A 16840-nucleotide genomic window follows, 5' to 3' on the forward strand; every position below is an offset into this window, starting at 1 on the left:
CCTAAGAAAGTGTGATTGAATATTGGCACAGGAAGAGAACTTATGCAATGAATTACCTCCAGCGAAGGCCTGAGTCTGCTCCTTTTAGCATGCCTCTGCTAATCCAGTGTGCAAGACGTGCAGACCTGGAGATGAGCACACAGCTATGCCACTGTGTTAGCAAAGATCCCCTGTTGGACTGGAAGAGAGAATGGAGAGGTTTTTTTATTTTTGATGGTTACAGAAAAGTACCTGGTAAACAGTACACATCCTATCAGAAGTGCAGAAGAAGGACATCAACATGCAGAGAAACAGCAGAGAAGAATCTATAGAAAGCGGTGGAAAAGTATAGACAGAGATAAACACAGACAGTATTTCCCAGAGTTTGATCAAGATTTCTTCACGCTGTGTTGTTTGGTCACTCTTTTCACGCCCAGATATTCCCAGTGTTTACACCTCAGGCTCATTTCGTACTTGTTCCTGCCTTCCTTTCCTGTTTATTGCCTTTTCCTACCTCTGATCTACTTCCAGAGTCTCCTATCCAAAAAAATCATGAGCAAGCATGACTTTTTTTTGCTGGCCTTACCTTCCCTGTTCATTTTATTTTTAACCATTTGACTTCTTATCAACTGCAGGCTCCTTGGGAAAGACTCCTGTTTTGATTTCACTCAGTGGGCCCAGCTGTGGACCGTTCAGTGCCCCTTCACTATAACAAGTATGTGTCATTAATTAAATACATTCTCAGCACTTCAAATGTTAACAGCACAGGAAAATCCTGTTTGAAATTTCAGGAAAGGAACCTGACCATCCTTGACTACAGATCTGCTTAGTTTGATTGCTCTTAGTCCTACTTCCCCACTTTTATACTTTGTCTCCTGAATGCCATTTTCTGAAAACAAAAACTACAGCAGGTATTTCCTGAAGATATTTGCTTTCTCTGCTCAGTGCCTTCCTTGGCAATTTATGATCTTCCATGCAATATGTTTTTTCCTATTTATTCCCGGTTTCCAAAAAAATATATACATATATATAAACTTTCCTCCATTTATTTTTGTGTCAAAAGCCAGCCTAAATCCCTAAGTCTCAGCTTTCCAGAGTGAGATTTATTTGTCCTGACCCAGGCACCTCTGTCAGGGTGATACAAGGAAGACATCTAAGTTAGATCAAATGACTCTCCCTCTGGAATTGCCCTCTAGCCTTCCCAGACTGCAGGCAGAGCTCCTGGGTTATTGCTCAAGATGGATGCCAAAGCCCTGAGTTACCCAAGCGAAGTCCTCCTTAGCACCCCAAGAACAAGGCAGACAGCAAGGACAAGGACTCTCCATTTTCTGATGCTCATGACCCAGAGTCAGACTCAGAGCGAAGAAAGGCACTACCAGGATCTGCAACCTGGCAGCCCCTCTGCTGGACAGGCTCCTCCACCCAATTTGGTTTAAAACCCCAGAATCAAAACGGTTTGGGTTGGAAGGGACCTCAGACCATCCTGTTCCTGCCCCCTGCCAAGGCAGGGATGCCACACACTAGATCAGGTTCCCCAGGGCCCCATCCAGCCTGGCCCTGAGTACCTCCAAGGATGGGGCATCCACAGCTTCTCTGGGCAGCCTGTGCCAGAGCCTTAACACCCTCCAAGTAAAGAATTTATGTCATCTAATCTAGATGTCCTCTCTTTTAGAGTTTTAAAGCTTCTTTTTAATGAAGGAGAGAGAGATGACTTTCAGTTCATAACAACACTCAGGAGCTCTGACAGATAGAATTCACTTTTCTTACAGTAGCCAGCCCCTGCTGCACCTCTGTACAGAAATAATTTGAGATTTATTTGTCCAGAAAGGGCCAGCCTTTTTGTGCATCTTACTCGTCTTACTCACCTGGAAAAAGGAGTTTTAGGCTCTGATCCCTGCTTCCAGGACTGTTCTCCAAGTTCACATCAGTCAGTTAGTGAATAGTTTATAAAATCTCTTATCATATCTAGCCCTAGGGAGCAAATTCGCATAGCTTCTAGTTTACTGAAGTCCCTGTACTTACGGATCCTGAGGCTATCTTTAGACAGTTGTTCCCTCACAGCCTCCATGGACATTTTGAATCTTCTCACAAGTGCTTGTCTCTTTGCAGTAAATAGACATGGGAGCTGAGATGAAAATTATTCTGCTTGAATCATTAAACGGTTTGGCCTCGATACCCTGCAGACAGCTTCCCTCTGCAGGAGCAGTATCCAAGGCTGGTAGCAAATTATACAAATAACCCAGTCAGTTTGGGGAAATTCATCCCTTGTTTCAGATCATCATCGTGCCCCAAAAGAACAGGCATCCCCTCACATTCATGGTGAGGCAACCAGGGGAGAAGGGAAGGATGGATTTTCTTTCTCCATCAACTCTAGTACTTCATCCCCTGTTTCTGCTTGCATATACATGAATAAACCTAATGGTATAAACTCTGAGAGTGCTTTACACTGCAGTGTACTCCTTTCTGGAGAGGAAACTGATAGATACAGAGAGACGCAGCATAGTGTTAAAAAGTGATCAAACTGTTCAGGATAGTCAGAGCTGGGCGCTCCTTGTACCTGAAGCTGCAAAGGGAATCCAGGCAGGCAAAGCCCAAGAACTGGAACCTGGCCAGCCAACAGTTCTCATCTCTTGCAGAAAGTGCTAACATGCAACGGGAGGTCAGAGCTACAGCCTTAAATCTCACCAAAAAAAAAAAAAAGGCTCTTTCAGCACAAGTCTCCCTAACACACCAGCAAGAGGTGCTGCCTATCTGGTCCCATTATGCAATTCCTAATGCTCTTGCTTTGCCACTCATACTCCCACGCCGTAACAGCACACACTGCTGGCACCAGCTGAGTTAAGATCTGCCCTTCGCAGGCTCCTGTGGTGTTCCCAGCACACAGGCAAAGATTTCAGGAGCAGTGCTGTAAAATGGAGGGTCAGTCTGTCAGGTGGAGGACATCGTGCCGATTCCACCCCATACCGATCTGATGTGTAATTAGAGAACAGGGCTTGAGGCAGTGCTGGTCACAAAGAACCCAGTGCATAAGGCTTTCTTCAACGATGAAATTTCCTCCTTACCAAAGCTCACAAATAACTTTTTAAACCTTAAGCAAATAAATTGGCCATTTTTCTTGTCATACAGAACCAGTTTTTCTCAGCATTAAGAAGAGCTGAGGTGGCTCAGCTCATACAAAAATCTTGGGTTTGTACTGCTCTGATTCACAGGTTGCCAATGGGGAAAGAGAAGGAGGACGTTCAACTTTTTGTGTTAGCATGCATGGCACACTTGATCTGTGCCTGCGGTGATCCTGGCACCGTCAGGTATTTCTGATCTGTGGGACAGCCCCCTGAGCAGGTATCTTGCAGCACTCCCCTCAGCCTGTCACAGGAGGTACAAAGCTCATCACTAACAACCAGGCAGCTGTTTTTAAAAGACATCGAGGCAGACGTACGTGGTACCTCCCCATATGTGCCCAGCCATTCAGTAAGCCTCTATCAGAGCTGGGAACCTATTCTGGGTCACCCAGCAGTCTTAGGCAGCAGCCAGACCATCCTTCCCCCAGCTTCCCGCAAAGCACTTATTGTATCCTCAAAAAATAAAAAAATTAATTATTAAAAAGCAAAACATGTCTCAGAGTTTAACAGCCATGAAGGGGAATGTTCAGCCACAAAAGGTGTATTTTTAATAATTAATTGCTGCTTTATTTAGCACAGAAGCAACTGTCTTAAATCAAAATTAAACCCTTGTAAGCGAGTTCCCTGAAAAGGGCCACTCAAAGAAAGTGGCATATAAACATTGTTATAGGAAGAAGAAAAGTAAAGAGTTCTATAAAAGCCTAACCTGAATACAATTGGGAAAAGGCTAAAAGGCTGGTGTGTTGTTTTTTTTTTTTAACCACATTCACGTTTTCTTCTCAGTTCCATACCCTGGATGCAACCTCCATGGGTTTATCCCACTCTGTGCCACCATTTCCACCACCTGGAAATGTTCTCTGGGCAGCACTGCAGGGAGCCACCAGGCCTGCCTACCTCGGCCACCTCTCCTGACCACGCTGCGACCGCCCTGCTCCTCAGCATCCTTTCCTCTCCCTCCTGCTTCTCACACCACCACCACAACTGCCGGGCTCTGCTGGGCAGCTACAAGAGGAAAAAAAAATAATGAGTTATTTGGCTGAAGGCAGAGCAGGCAGCAGAAGTCGGCAGAGTCAGGTCTGCTGCAGGAAGTTGGAGGGGGGAGAGTGGGGTAGGGTGCACAATAAATAGCATAGAAAGAGGAAGAAAACTTATTTTTCTTGATTACTTTCCAATACACTAATAAAACCTGCTTACTTCATTTACTCCTGAGAGAAATAACATCTCAGATGTGTTTTGCAACCCAGTTACCATAATGCCATGTTAGTGCAGGGGACTAAGAGAGTGGAAACATGTTAAAAGACTGATCAGGCTGTCCGGCTCCCTTAACCAGCTCACTCGCTAAACTAGACGATTACAAAGGAGAAATAAACTGCATTAGCTACATATTTGTAGCAATAATTTAATTTTTGTACCAGCTTGATGCACAGCTACGGATTGTCAGTGTCTATTGCTGGGTACTGCAGCTTTTTAGTTTCTCAGAGCTTTGGCTGGGCCTGGAAGCCCCAAAACCTTTTTGTTTCGAGGGTTGCCCCAAACTAAGAGTGAAGATGCACAGCCAGTGCTCTCATATGGAGACACAGTGCTCGTTCACTGCAGGCCATGCCAACCTAAAATGGAAAAACACATTCCATAAATAGTAAATTCTTTGAGCCCCCCCCAAAAAAAATAAAAAAAAAGAAAACCAAAAATGTAAACGTGTATTTTCAGGGGTCAGAGTCCCCTACGATAGATTCTCTCATTCGTGAGCCTGGAAGTTACTGCTGACCTTCAAGCTAAAGGATGTTAAGGCAGGAGTGGAGCCATAAAGTGGGATTTACAGTCCAGGGTAGGTGCATTCCTTTCAACCTGCAATTTAATCTCAGCTTTCTTTGAAATAGTTTTATGGCATCTTTGAGTAATTTTATTTGCTTAACCAATCTTCAGAATCTATTTCTGAGGCATGTTTTCTATGTTTTACATTTTCAATTATTTTGAAATCATTAGCTATCTCTTTGCTCTCAAAACCAATTCAGATTTCCACATAGATGATAATAAGGTGGAAAAAGTATTGACAAAATCAAGATGCCCCTCCACACAGGAAAGCCGAAGGCCTGTAACTATGCTTTACTATGTAGAAAAAAAAAAAAAAAAGTTGGCTACTCCCTCCATATGTTGTTCTTTCTCAAGAGCAGCTTAGTAGCTGATATAAAAGGCATGTTGCAAATCAAGCTCAAGGTGCACATGACAGACGTGGGACTGGAATAACAAGGATATCACAGTCTAGGATTCAGATATAAAAGCAGAAGCTGTATGAGAACCATCATCCAGGATTATAAGGAATGAAAAATGTTTGCAGAACTGCAGGCAGCGTTGCAAGCAGAATTAATACTTGGAAAGGCAGAATTTGAGAGCTGCAGACCAACTCGCAGAACAGCATGAGGAGTTTAAGCCTGCTCCAGCCGTCCTGTTTCACTAGGTACCCATAAATACGATAACCATAATCTTTTCCTTTGACTGGTCACCTCATTTGTGGCAGTTGTAAAAGAAGAGGCATGACTAGCTGCAAAGGGGAGTTTTACATATGAGATAATTCTGCTCATGAGAAATAAATTAGAAACATTTGGAAAATAGGGTGTGTAAGTTATTACTGCCTGAGGGCAGCAGGAAATTATGAGAATAATAGTGTATGCATGTCTTTTGCCATTATTTACCTTGGCATTCAATAAGCCATGTGCAGTTGCCAGAGCAACTTCCACAGCACATGGTACAAAAGCTGTACGTACACGCTGCTCCCTCACAGACAGACACCCCCAAACCCTGAAACAGCAGGGCGACTTTCAGAAGGAACCTTGAGAGAGCCTGCCTCACGAGAGGTCTTCCTCGGTCTTGGAGCAAATAAATAACTTTAGGGAATCCAGCTTTCAGCTGAAAAAATGTTCACTGCAGACCCTATACTGAAACCTACACAGAGCCTTTAGCTGGAGCCAGAGTATGGCCATGGTGCCCCAGGAAAGATGCATTATCAACACTCTGCTAGCAAATGTTTTCCAGCAGTACCTGTCAGAAGTGAATCCAACGTTGGATATTGAATTCTCGGGGAATCTGGCTTCAGTTTGGACAGCCCCTCATGTCCTCTGCTCTCAGACACCAATGACCTAGGCATTGTCAGAGTCCAAAACAGAAAAGAAACTGGAAATCATAAAGAGGGGAAAAACCTGAGTAGTCGAGGCAAGGGACAGAGCTGAAGTGAGCAGCCCCAGGCTTACTCTCAGTGTCAGGCACCAAAGGACCTGGCACTGCACACCGAAGGCCAGCAGCTGGTTATTAAATTGGTAAGGTAACCAAAGGGATGATCAACACACAACTTGATTTATTTTTCATTAACTTATTTAGAAGAGTTACAGAGAAGAAAAAAAAATATGATGTAGACATGAGACCCTTCCCAAACTTACAAGACGCACACATAATATCTCAAGTTGTCTTTACGTAGTACCTGGGCACCGGCAAACTGGTCTTGCAGGACAATGCTGCTCTGCAGAGGAACTTCAGAACAAGAGACAAAACCAAGGAAAGATATTAAAAATTAAGTGGGATGCAAGCAGCAAGACCAAAAGGGAAGGAAGGAACCAACAAAATCAGTTGCTAGAAATGCTGGAGTTTTATAACTACTAATTGTATGGGGGTTTTTTGAGGTGGTCTTAGGAAAAGAAAACGCCTTAAGCTGTGAATGGGTTTTATGGTTGTGGATTAAATATCTAACAATACTTAGTGGGTGTACACTGCTGTGCAAAAGGAGACTAACAATTGCAATGCTGCAGTCTCTCTGGTTGTTTACTCTACCATTTACTGAATTGTGGGTTAACGCAAATGGGAGGCATTCAGAGCACATGTGTTTAGGAAAGAACAGCAGAAGATCAGAGCTCCATAACCTGAAATGACAATGAGATGAGTTATAAGCCTCAGCACAGCATGCTGGATATGAAGTACAGGGGAAGAAGGAACACCAGGGCAGTCCAGCACAGAGTCTGCTAGAGAACAGGGCTTCAGCATCGGTGTGGTGCCAGCGCTGCTGCAGAGCAAGGGTTGTGCACAGGGCCCCCCTGGAAACCTGCACTGGCTTGATAAAACTAGGACAAACCGCAACGTTCTGAAGTTACATCCAATGGAGAAAAATCTCTTCCTTTTCTCTTACAAATAATACCACATAGCGAGGTTATCCTCAGAGTCACATCATTTATTCTAATGAAAACATTCAGATTCTGAAAAGAAAAAGGGACACAATGTTAAAGATGAGCAGGAAACCAGTGAAAGAGACAAATTAGTTATTGCCAGAATTTTTCATTAGTTATTCTCACACACAGTAAAGTTCACTTTCCCTGTGCTCTCTGAAATTTATTCCTCATTTTGTGTTTGACCCTAGGATCTCAAAGTAGTTTAGAAAAATTAGCCAGTGGAAAAGCTGCTGGAAGACAATAATATAAATAAATGACATGGGTTAGGGGTTTTGTTTTATTTGTGTGTGTGTGCGCGTGTGTGAAAAACTGTGAATTTTCAGAATTCATGTGTGGTATTTGATTTTTTCCTTTTCTTGTTGCTTACAACAAAAGCTGTTGTATATGAGTAAGTGCTAGTGCTTTGTCCACTCTCAAGATCTTGTAATGAATCTCAGTTTTATAACTTCTTCTTAAAGCCCCAGTTTCTCTGGCCACAAGACTGTCCAAGAACCTTTGTTTCAGCAGAAGGAACTCTAAGTTTATTTGATTTTTTTTCATTTGTGGAGAACAGTGGAAAAAAAAGAAAAGAAAAGAAAAAGAACCACAGTTTCATTAATCTCATGTGGGTTTTTGTTGTTGATGTTGTTTTGGTTTGGTTTTGTTTGTTTGTTTTTATAATTTATTTTTTAAATGTCCTGGTAGAAGATTTTTGATTGCTTGAGGTTGAAGTATGGATATTAGCTTATGCATGGTCATGTCTGCCACGCATAGGGGTATACGTGAATACTCCTACCCAAGCTACAGCGTTTGCCATAATTCAGTTTTAAAAGTATCACTCGGGAAACACACACAGCATTATGTAACTTCGGGGGCCTGACGAAGTGCAAAAAAAAAATAAACAGCATTCCACAAAACAGCCCATATGCCAAAAGCTGCGGGCACAGAGCAATGAATGGGAAGATGTGCAATAGCTGGAATTCATTCTTAGGGAGAGACAAACCCACAACAAGTAATTCTGCAAGCTGGGGGGACTTCTGGAGTGGTTCTGTGGAAGCTTCGCTCATCTAAGAAACACCGAGCATAGGTGACTTTCACTGACCTCAGTGGAACTGAGCAGCAAGAAACCTTCTCCAGTTTGGTCTGTGAGCATTGGAAGCATGAAAGTGGTCCCAAATATTCTGGAAAAGTCTTACCTTCCTCTTTAGAAATGGTAGGATCTCTCCCTGATGGACTCTATAGGTAAGTACATACCAACAGCTTTCAGATAGGGAGAACAAAACCAAGATATCGCAGACACCTTTCTCCTCTGCCTGTAGAAAGGCAGCCTCACATGCCAGTGGAACAGAGTCTGCTTGCCACAGATAAGCCAGCCTGTGACTTTGTTTCTTCATTTAGAAAGTGAAGAGAGTACACATTGACTCTGCAGGATTCCCAGCATATTCCTATAGCAGCTCTGAGATCTTCTGAGCAGGACATTACAGTCCCAGGACTGCAGCCCCAGGCTCCTCACTTGCACAGCAAAGGATTTCCTTGCACCAGTCACCTCCTGTTGAGCTCCTTCAGGAAAGGCTCCAGAAATGTGGTGTCAGAGGATTTCACTAATAAAATCTCCTGCCTTTTTTCAGCAGTCAAGCTGATGCTAGACTGCTTCTAAGCTGCTTCCTAAACTGCTTCTGTGAATTTGCAGTGAAACTGGTGTTTCATTTCTCTGTCCGAATACCTGCTACGAGCAGAGTCGGGCTTGGCTGCCAGAGTTTTAGCGACCCCAGTTGGAAGATGCCTCTCGTAAAGGCCCATCCATACTTCAGGATGCCTTCAGGCAGAGGCAGCTTCGGAAGAGGTCACTTGCACCGAGGTGTGCAGATGGGAGCTCTGAGAAAAGCCCGGAGGCATCGTGTGGTAACACTGGTACCTACAACAGACCTGCTTGTAGTCTTCTGCTTGCCTTGCAAGCCTGCATTGATACGTATAATACAGAATCATGTCAGAGAAGCAAAGAAGTTGAAAACTTTCCTTTCATTTTACAGTCTAACAACAGGCTTGTTAAACTGAGGCAGATTTGAAGCAAAGTCGAGCTGACAGCCTCTCTGGAAGGAGCCGAGTAGCAGGGATGTGATGCTCAGCAGGCTCGTCCCAAGCTGCAGGAACACCGTGGGGCTCCTGCGCCCTCCGAGGCAGAAATTACCCTCCACACACAGAGCAAAATCAATGAAAATGCTGCAGGGGCCTGGGGCTGCCAGCTGAGAAACACTCAGAAGTGCTATTTACTGACAGAAAGGGGACATTTTACTGCCTCTAACCTGCAACTAAGGAGGCACACAGGGCTGCTGGTGGAGCCACGCAGCGCAAGGGGAGGGAGCACGGCATCAGCTGCTTCCTATACAGCCCGGAGGAGTTTACCTGCCAGCACAGCCCCTGCTAAAACCAAGTGAGGAAGGAACAGCTAATGGACTTGATGCCCATCTCACATGGCTCCTGTGCCTTTACCAAGCCAATACAGAGCTATTCCTGTTGAAATCAACAGAGATAAAGATTGGTGGCTCAGTGGGGAGAGCTGGTAGAGAGCTTTGGCTGGCGGATGGTAGTATTCAGCAAAGGAGAGCTGGTCAGCCCCATAAATTTTCTTCTCTTGCACACATAGTAGTACTTCTGAACAGATTCCTTGCAATTGTCCATGAAGGGAAGGAGCTACTATTCACTAGACGTGGGGACTAAGGCAAAACCCTGATGTTGCCCAGTGGGCTGAACTGAATGTAGTGCAAGCAGCTGCAGCCACAACTGAATCTCTCAGGCATGTTGTTTGGGATCACATTCTGTCACTTGCTTTCTCATCTTACCCCTCTCCATGCAGTGGAAGACTTGTCCTTTTCCTCTTCTTCTTCTGAAATAGTATTCAGTGATCACACACATTACAGAGTAGCAGACAGAAGTGGAGAGTAGGCAGGCACTGGCAAGCTTCCCGCAGTCTTCTGGTGTGATTCATGTTCCTGTACTCTGACCTGGAAATCCTAGCGTTCATTCCCCTTTCACAGAAAAGAAGCAGTAAGATAAGGAAGAAAATGTCAAGACTAATTTTACCCAAATTAAATCTAAAGCAAGGTTTCCACTATATCGTACTTGTGTTTTCCTCCCTAGACCCATGTCATCCTGATTGCTGTGATGGGGAAAAAAGGATTATTTTGGATATTCAGATGTGTAAAAGCCAGACCACGGTGAAGAATTTAAGGTGGAGTAAATGGAACAAATTCCATTTAAGACAGCACAGAATACATCAGACTACAACAACCAAGATAGCTGTAGCCCAGATATATATATACAAACATCACATTTTGGAAGCTGGTCTTGCCTTGCAGTATTTCGTATTTTCCACGAAGATCCAGCTCCTGGAATCAGACAATTACAAAGCAGTCATCACTGTCAAATAAGAGAGTTTCTGAAGTGTGTAGAAGAGTCTGGAAAACAGAATCCTTAAGGGCATCTAGTAAGAGGAAAGAAGCCAGGACAGTACCTTTGCTTCTGGGATCTGATTTATGACTTTTGTACACTTTGAATGTTCCATAGTCATATAAAAGAAACATGTAAGTCAGCTGGAGTTCTTCTCCTTTAAAAATTTGAGATATAAAATAGTATGAAGGAGTGAAACTTCAGTGCTCTAAGTCTTTCCTTCAACAGTTTTAAGCTAAAATGTTCAGCACTTTCCAAAATTCATTCCTACATGCACGTAGGGTGCATAAAACTTCTTTTTATTTCTATGCATATTGAGTTCAAGCTCTCAGCTGACAATGTAGAAACACATAACCTCGGTCAATATTAATGTATTTTAATTACATATAACATAATACTAACAACTACACCAACTAGCATTGGAAATCATGTGTCCAAACATCCATGCATTATCAAGCAAAGCACCATAAAAATTAAGATTTATAACATTCTCACAAAAACAAGCCGAGCAACAATAGTGTTAGGAGGTAATAATTTAGACTGGTACACCATGAAATTTCATGGAACTAACGGGAACAAAAAGCTCGACTTGAAAACAATGTCAGTGCTGCTTTTCTGTAAGAATTCCTTTGTTTCCTCACCCCATATGAACTACTGCATATGGCAGAACCCCCTGTCCCCTAACAGGATTCCTGTCTTCAGTACTGCTTCAGCCCATGAATCCATTGTGTCCCATCTCCCTCCATGTCTCAGGGCTGTACCAGACCTTAATCTCTTATTCTTGCACCCACATTCATAGTGGTTCTCTTCTCTTTGACGAAAAACCCAATACAGAATCCAAGGGATGCATATTAATGATCAGGAAGAAACAAGTATAACCTTCTCTCCTTAACAGAACCAAACAATTACGCTTGTGCTCATCATGAAGAAAGAGGAAATTGCAGACAGCCACGGGGCATGGAGTGCTTGAATCACCCCAGCTGTTTTCTAATTCTAAGATGAAAGTTTTCAAACCTTTCCCGTTTTAGAATAGTGGCAAAAATGATGGCATGCAGCCACGGGCTGAGAATCGCTGCCCCACCCCACAGATGAAAAGCCTGAACATTTACCTCCAGTTTCCTTCTTCAGAAGACAAGACTTTTGTGGGGAAGGGAGGGAATTTAAAATTAAAGTTCCCTGGGGTTGTCTCAGGTATCCTTGTCCTTTGAACAGCAGGGAGATCAATCTGCAGCGCAATGCATAGGCATGCAGCACATACTAATAACTTCCCATACCACACAATTTACTGTTCTCACTTCTTGATAGCAGGGTTTAGCTTTAGTCCTTCTCTGATAAGTGAACTTTCACAAATCTTCTGTTGACAGTCATATTCCTCTGTGCAGGAAAGAGGGGTTGCCTTCACTGAGAGGATTTGGTAGGCAAAGAAGACCAGAACTTTGTATCTGCTAACGCAAATGTGAAGCTGGGGGACAAGTAGAGGGCTGCTCACGGTGTGAACTATTGGGATGAACTACATGATGAGATACTGCCATGGGTGTGCTTCTCGTTTCTCCTGTTTCTCATCTTTATATTTAATCCTGGGATTTAAACCCCAGCCACTTCTGCCAACATCCTGCAAGTAATTTTGTACAATAGGAGCACATCAGTAGATCAAAGCACACACTAAATGCAATTCCGGAGTTTAGCTTTGGACTACATTTAGCATAGTTCCATGGACCAAGTACTCCTGTCACATATTTGGTTCAGGAATATCTGTAAGAACAATCTTTCTTTTGGATCTTTGTATCCCTGCTGGGGTTGTGCTGCTCCTGGAGCGGAGCTTTTGTGTGGTGCCTCCTACAGAACCTGGTTAATGCATTCCAAAACCACTCCGATGCATGGCAAGTAGACACGATATGGGGACTTGCTTCCAAACTGCACTATTGTTCCATATCAAAACACTAATTCAGGCAAAGCCTCTTTCAGATGAAAAGTAATCATTGATGCAGGGTCTCAGGCAAGTGGGATTCTGATAAGGGTTCATTACAGTATCTACAACCATTACAGTGAGTACTGGAAGCTCTGTATCTTCTAACATGTAGCCATCCTTAATTTACTTAAGTCCCCAGCAAATCTTTCCCCAAACACAGGAAAGCCTCAGATTACATTCAGTGGAAAGATGGAGGGCTTATGGTAAGCCTATGTCTGAACAAATCGTATCGCTTTCCTGAACACACCGTATCCCTTGCCTCAACAACGGGAAGAAACATAATTGTTTTGAAAAGTATTTGGTTATGTTCCCATGCTGTGCATAGGATGTAAGGACTCAAAATTATTACAGCCTAGGCTGTGGTTGATAAATATCACCTTTAGTAATCTGTATTACATCAAGTGTGGATATGACATACTAAGCTGCCACAAAAGCAGTGATTATCCATTGTAAGGATAATGAGAGATGGAGGTGAAGGAGTACTGTAGTTCTTCTTCCATAATATTGGTGGGTCAAGAAGCTGTATCTGCTTCCACAGCATAACTGACCAGAACTTTCCCTGGGCTTCCAGTGCAGCAGTGCCCACTAGAATCCTACCGAAGTCTGTACCTTTAGTCCCTGAATATGAGGAATAACAGCCGTACTGCAAGATGAAGAGCTGAATATACAGATTTTGAGAAAGGTACCAAAGCCCAAAGCCCATTTTGTGACCCATTCGGCAAAGATGCTGAGTCCATAAAGGAGCTGGTAGAACTTAGGAACTGAGTCCCCACTGTCTGTGTTTCTAGAAGAACTCATTTGTTGGTTGTGTTGGTTTGTTGTGTTTTTTTTGTACAAATTTACACATTCATATCGCAGGACAGATATTACCAGGAGACCAGAAACTCCTTCCTTGGCAAAAATCTTCTTTGTGGTTTGTAAAAGGTTGTCAGTCTGAAGAGAAGATTTAAACCCATTACCATTTTTCACCATAAGAACACAAAGAATTCCAACCTAGAGAAAAAAAAAAAAGAAAAAGAAAAAAAAAAAAAAAAGATTATAACATGATACCTGCCCCTAAGAGCACCCAATACCAGCTAAACAGCATAACCTACATAGCTCAGGCTATCTTAGTGATCCTTCAGGATTTTGTACTGCTTAGCATTCTCCCTCTAGCAGCAGCTCTCAAACCACTGAAGGGCAGCAGTCTGGTTTAACACTGGCCTTGCTTAACTGGCTGCATTTGTCAGACATCCCCCACTCGGGTGAAATGAGATGAGATCCTGGATAAGAGCCTTTCAGGACAATTCCTTTCCACTCACCCTTGCTTGCCGCCTACAGATCTGCCTTCGGCAAAGATCTTTTCTGTATTTCTCCTGTCCAACCAAATCAGACACCCTGAGCTCAACGCTCTCTCTTTTTATCCTTCCACATCACACAGGGAAATGGGGAAGAAGAGCCAAGGGGGCAAAGGAATTAGAATACTTTCTTCTATTGCATAGATTAAAAACAAAGGGGAAGAGGGGATGTTCTGCTGCTCTGAGCGTATCTTTTTTTTCAATCCCTTCATAAACCCCACCTATTTTTTTCACTAATTTAAGAGTCTTTTTTTCACCTATAAGAAACTCCCACCCACTGTAATCTGTTATTTCTCGTGCATCCAGGTTTTCTGTACAAAATACTCCCCAGGTCTGAACTCCACTACTTCATTTACTTCTACATTTACATTACCTCATTTTCTTCATTTACTTCATTACCCCCTTTGGCACACCAGGAAAAGCATCCCTTTTCTTCAGGTCAGCGATCCACTGCTACACTTTTTTTTTTCCTAAGAAAATCCCAAACATGTTTCTTTCATGTATCCTTCAATTGCTGACTGACAATTACTACTCCCACTCTTGAATATCAGCCTATTTATTCCTTGCATGTTGTACACAGGATGAGACTGTAAATTCCTCCAGGCAGGCATCTGCTTAACCTACGTGTTCTAAAAAAAATGTAGATTGGGTCAGACTGATTTTTCAGGTGAGGGGGAGTCAGGCGGAAAGAAAGGAGCCCTAGGATAAGGGAAAAAAGGGAAAACAAAGAGCAGTGGAATGAAGGGAAGAAAGGATAAATGAAAAGGGTTGCTGAAGAGTGGGAACAGAGAGGGAGCTAATATATTTGATGAAAATGCAACATTAGCAAGCACAGTGTGATTTGACAAGTGTGAACAAGCCCACACCAATGTTAAAAAGCACTACATCTGGCAATGTGTCAATGTTTAAGGCAGCACTTTGCTTCTCCTTCCCATGCTGGGTTTCTGCATCCTTGATATTCCCTCAGATCCACTTCTAAGCTGCTTAGGTCTATGGGAATACATTTTAGAGGTGGATTGGACAGGGAACAGATATAAATCAGTAGTAATTAAAGGTACTATCATTCTCTCCCTCCCCAGGTTACCTCGTTATAAAAGAAAAGATCAGCAAAACATTTCAAAACACTGATATACACCCAAATGCAGGGAATCATTTAAAACAGAAATGTTGGGGTTAACCATATGGCGTTTAACCTACCTATCCCCTTGTGGATATTACTTTTACTCCAGCAAATATATGGCAATGAGATCACTTGTCTTTCGGAATATTGCAACAGTTCTGGGGCACTAAATTCAGCAGCTGCAGAATCTTAACTAGAGCAGGATACATATGTGAAAGGAATTTTTAAAATTTCCTCTAACAACTTTCTTTGGGGACCCACGTTCATATTTTTTCGTAAGGAAAGCTAGGCTGTCCCCCTGCTACTCTATGATTAATTCTGTACGTAGATCTGCATACAGATTTGACTGCAAGACCTATCAGTACATTTTATCTGTATGCTTACACACACGTCATACACACTTGCTATTTTCACGGATATAAAACCACAAGATATGTTAACGGTTAGTTTTTAGCAGGTTTATCCCATGTTGTTTTAGCCAGGGCTTAAACATTCTACATTTAACTGTACTCAATCACCTTTTGTTCCTTTTTTACCCACAGGGGCATTGGTGGGAATTCCCTTGTTGCAGAACAGCTCCTATCCCGGTATGATCTAGAGAGCTCTGTATTTAATGACATGAACTACCAAATTGCTCACGGCCTTTGATTTTGATTATGGAAGCAAAATATGACTCCTCAATAGTTCAGTCTGCATGAATTGCACTCAATATTGTACATCATCAATTTAAAATAACCTAAATCACAGCAATACAAACTTCCTATTACTTATCTCTCTTTTGCTACGGTACAGCTCATACGAGCACATTGTTGTTTATTCTCATATGGTAAAGCATTTGGAAGCTATCTGTCATTTGGAGGGGGTAGGCAAGAAAGGAAATCCCCAAGATTTTGCATGTAGGGACAAATTCAGTCCTGGATTAACAGGTGCAACAGTTGTTGGTTTTGCCAGATTTATTCTAGTCTTGCAGGACAGAGCTATCATGGGCCGAGAAAAACAGATTTATCATTTACATAAAAAATAATTTCTTTATACTTTGTATTCTGTGTCCTGTGCTGCTACAGAATTCTTCAAAATTCTTTCCTGTTGGACAATAAGATGGTTCTCGTGGCAATGCCATCTGATGTCACACAAACAAGGAGTGTGAGGTCATAAATCCTTCAGATTTAAAAATAAAATCACAAAGGATGTCCCAAACTTTACGTATCTGTGATTTGGGGTTAATATTGGCTTCTTTGTTCTGTGAGACTTAGTTTTACTCTCTTTCCTTTTTTTTTTTTTTTTTTAAATAATAATAATATATTAAAAAAAAAAAAAAAAACAGTGGAAAGATTTGTCCCAGGAATTTCCTGTTGGCTGTTGTCCAGAAAACAGAGAATACCAGCAGTAATGTGAACAATGCAAGTTCCTCCTAGGCCTGCTTGAAGAAAGCTTCCAACTCCTCCTATAACTTGGCTGAAATATGACAGAGCTTTGGGGAGGTTGCTGTGCTCCACAGCCAGAGGTTTGTGCAGCAACATTTCAGCTTCTCTCCCGCTCCTTCCCCCTTCTCCAGGCTCCAAGTTCCAGGAATCCAACACTTCTTGTGACCGAAAGAAACATCCAACTTCTGCACAGCGAGGAATACTTCCACCGACTTGCTTTGCAAGGGGAAAATCCAAGCTTGCATCTGCTGTATT

This window comes from Aythya ferina (assembly GCF_964211825.1).
Source record: "Aythya ferina genome assembly, chromosome: 17".
In the NCBI taxonomy this organism is placed as follows: domain Eukaryota; kingdom Metazoa; phylum Chordata; class Aves; order Anseriformes; family Anatidae; genus Aythya; species Aythya ferina.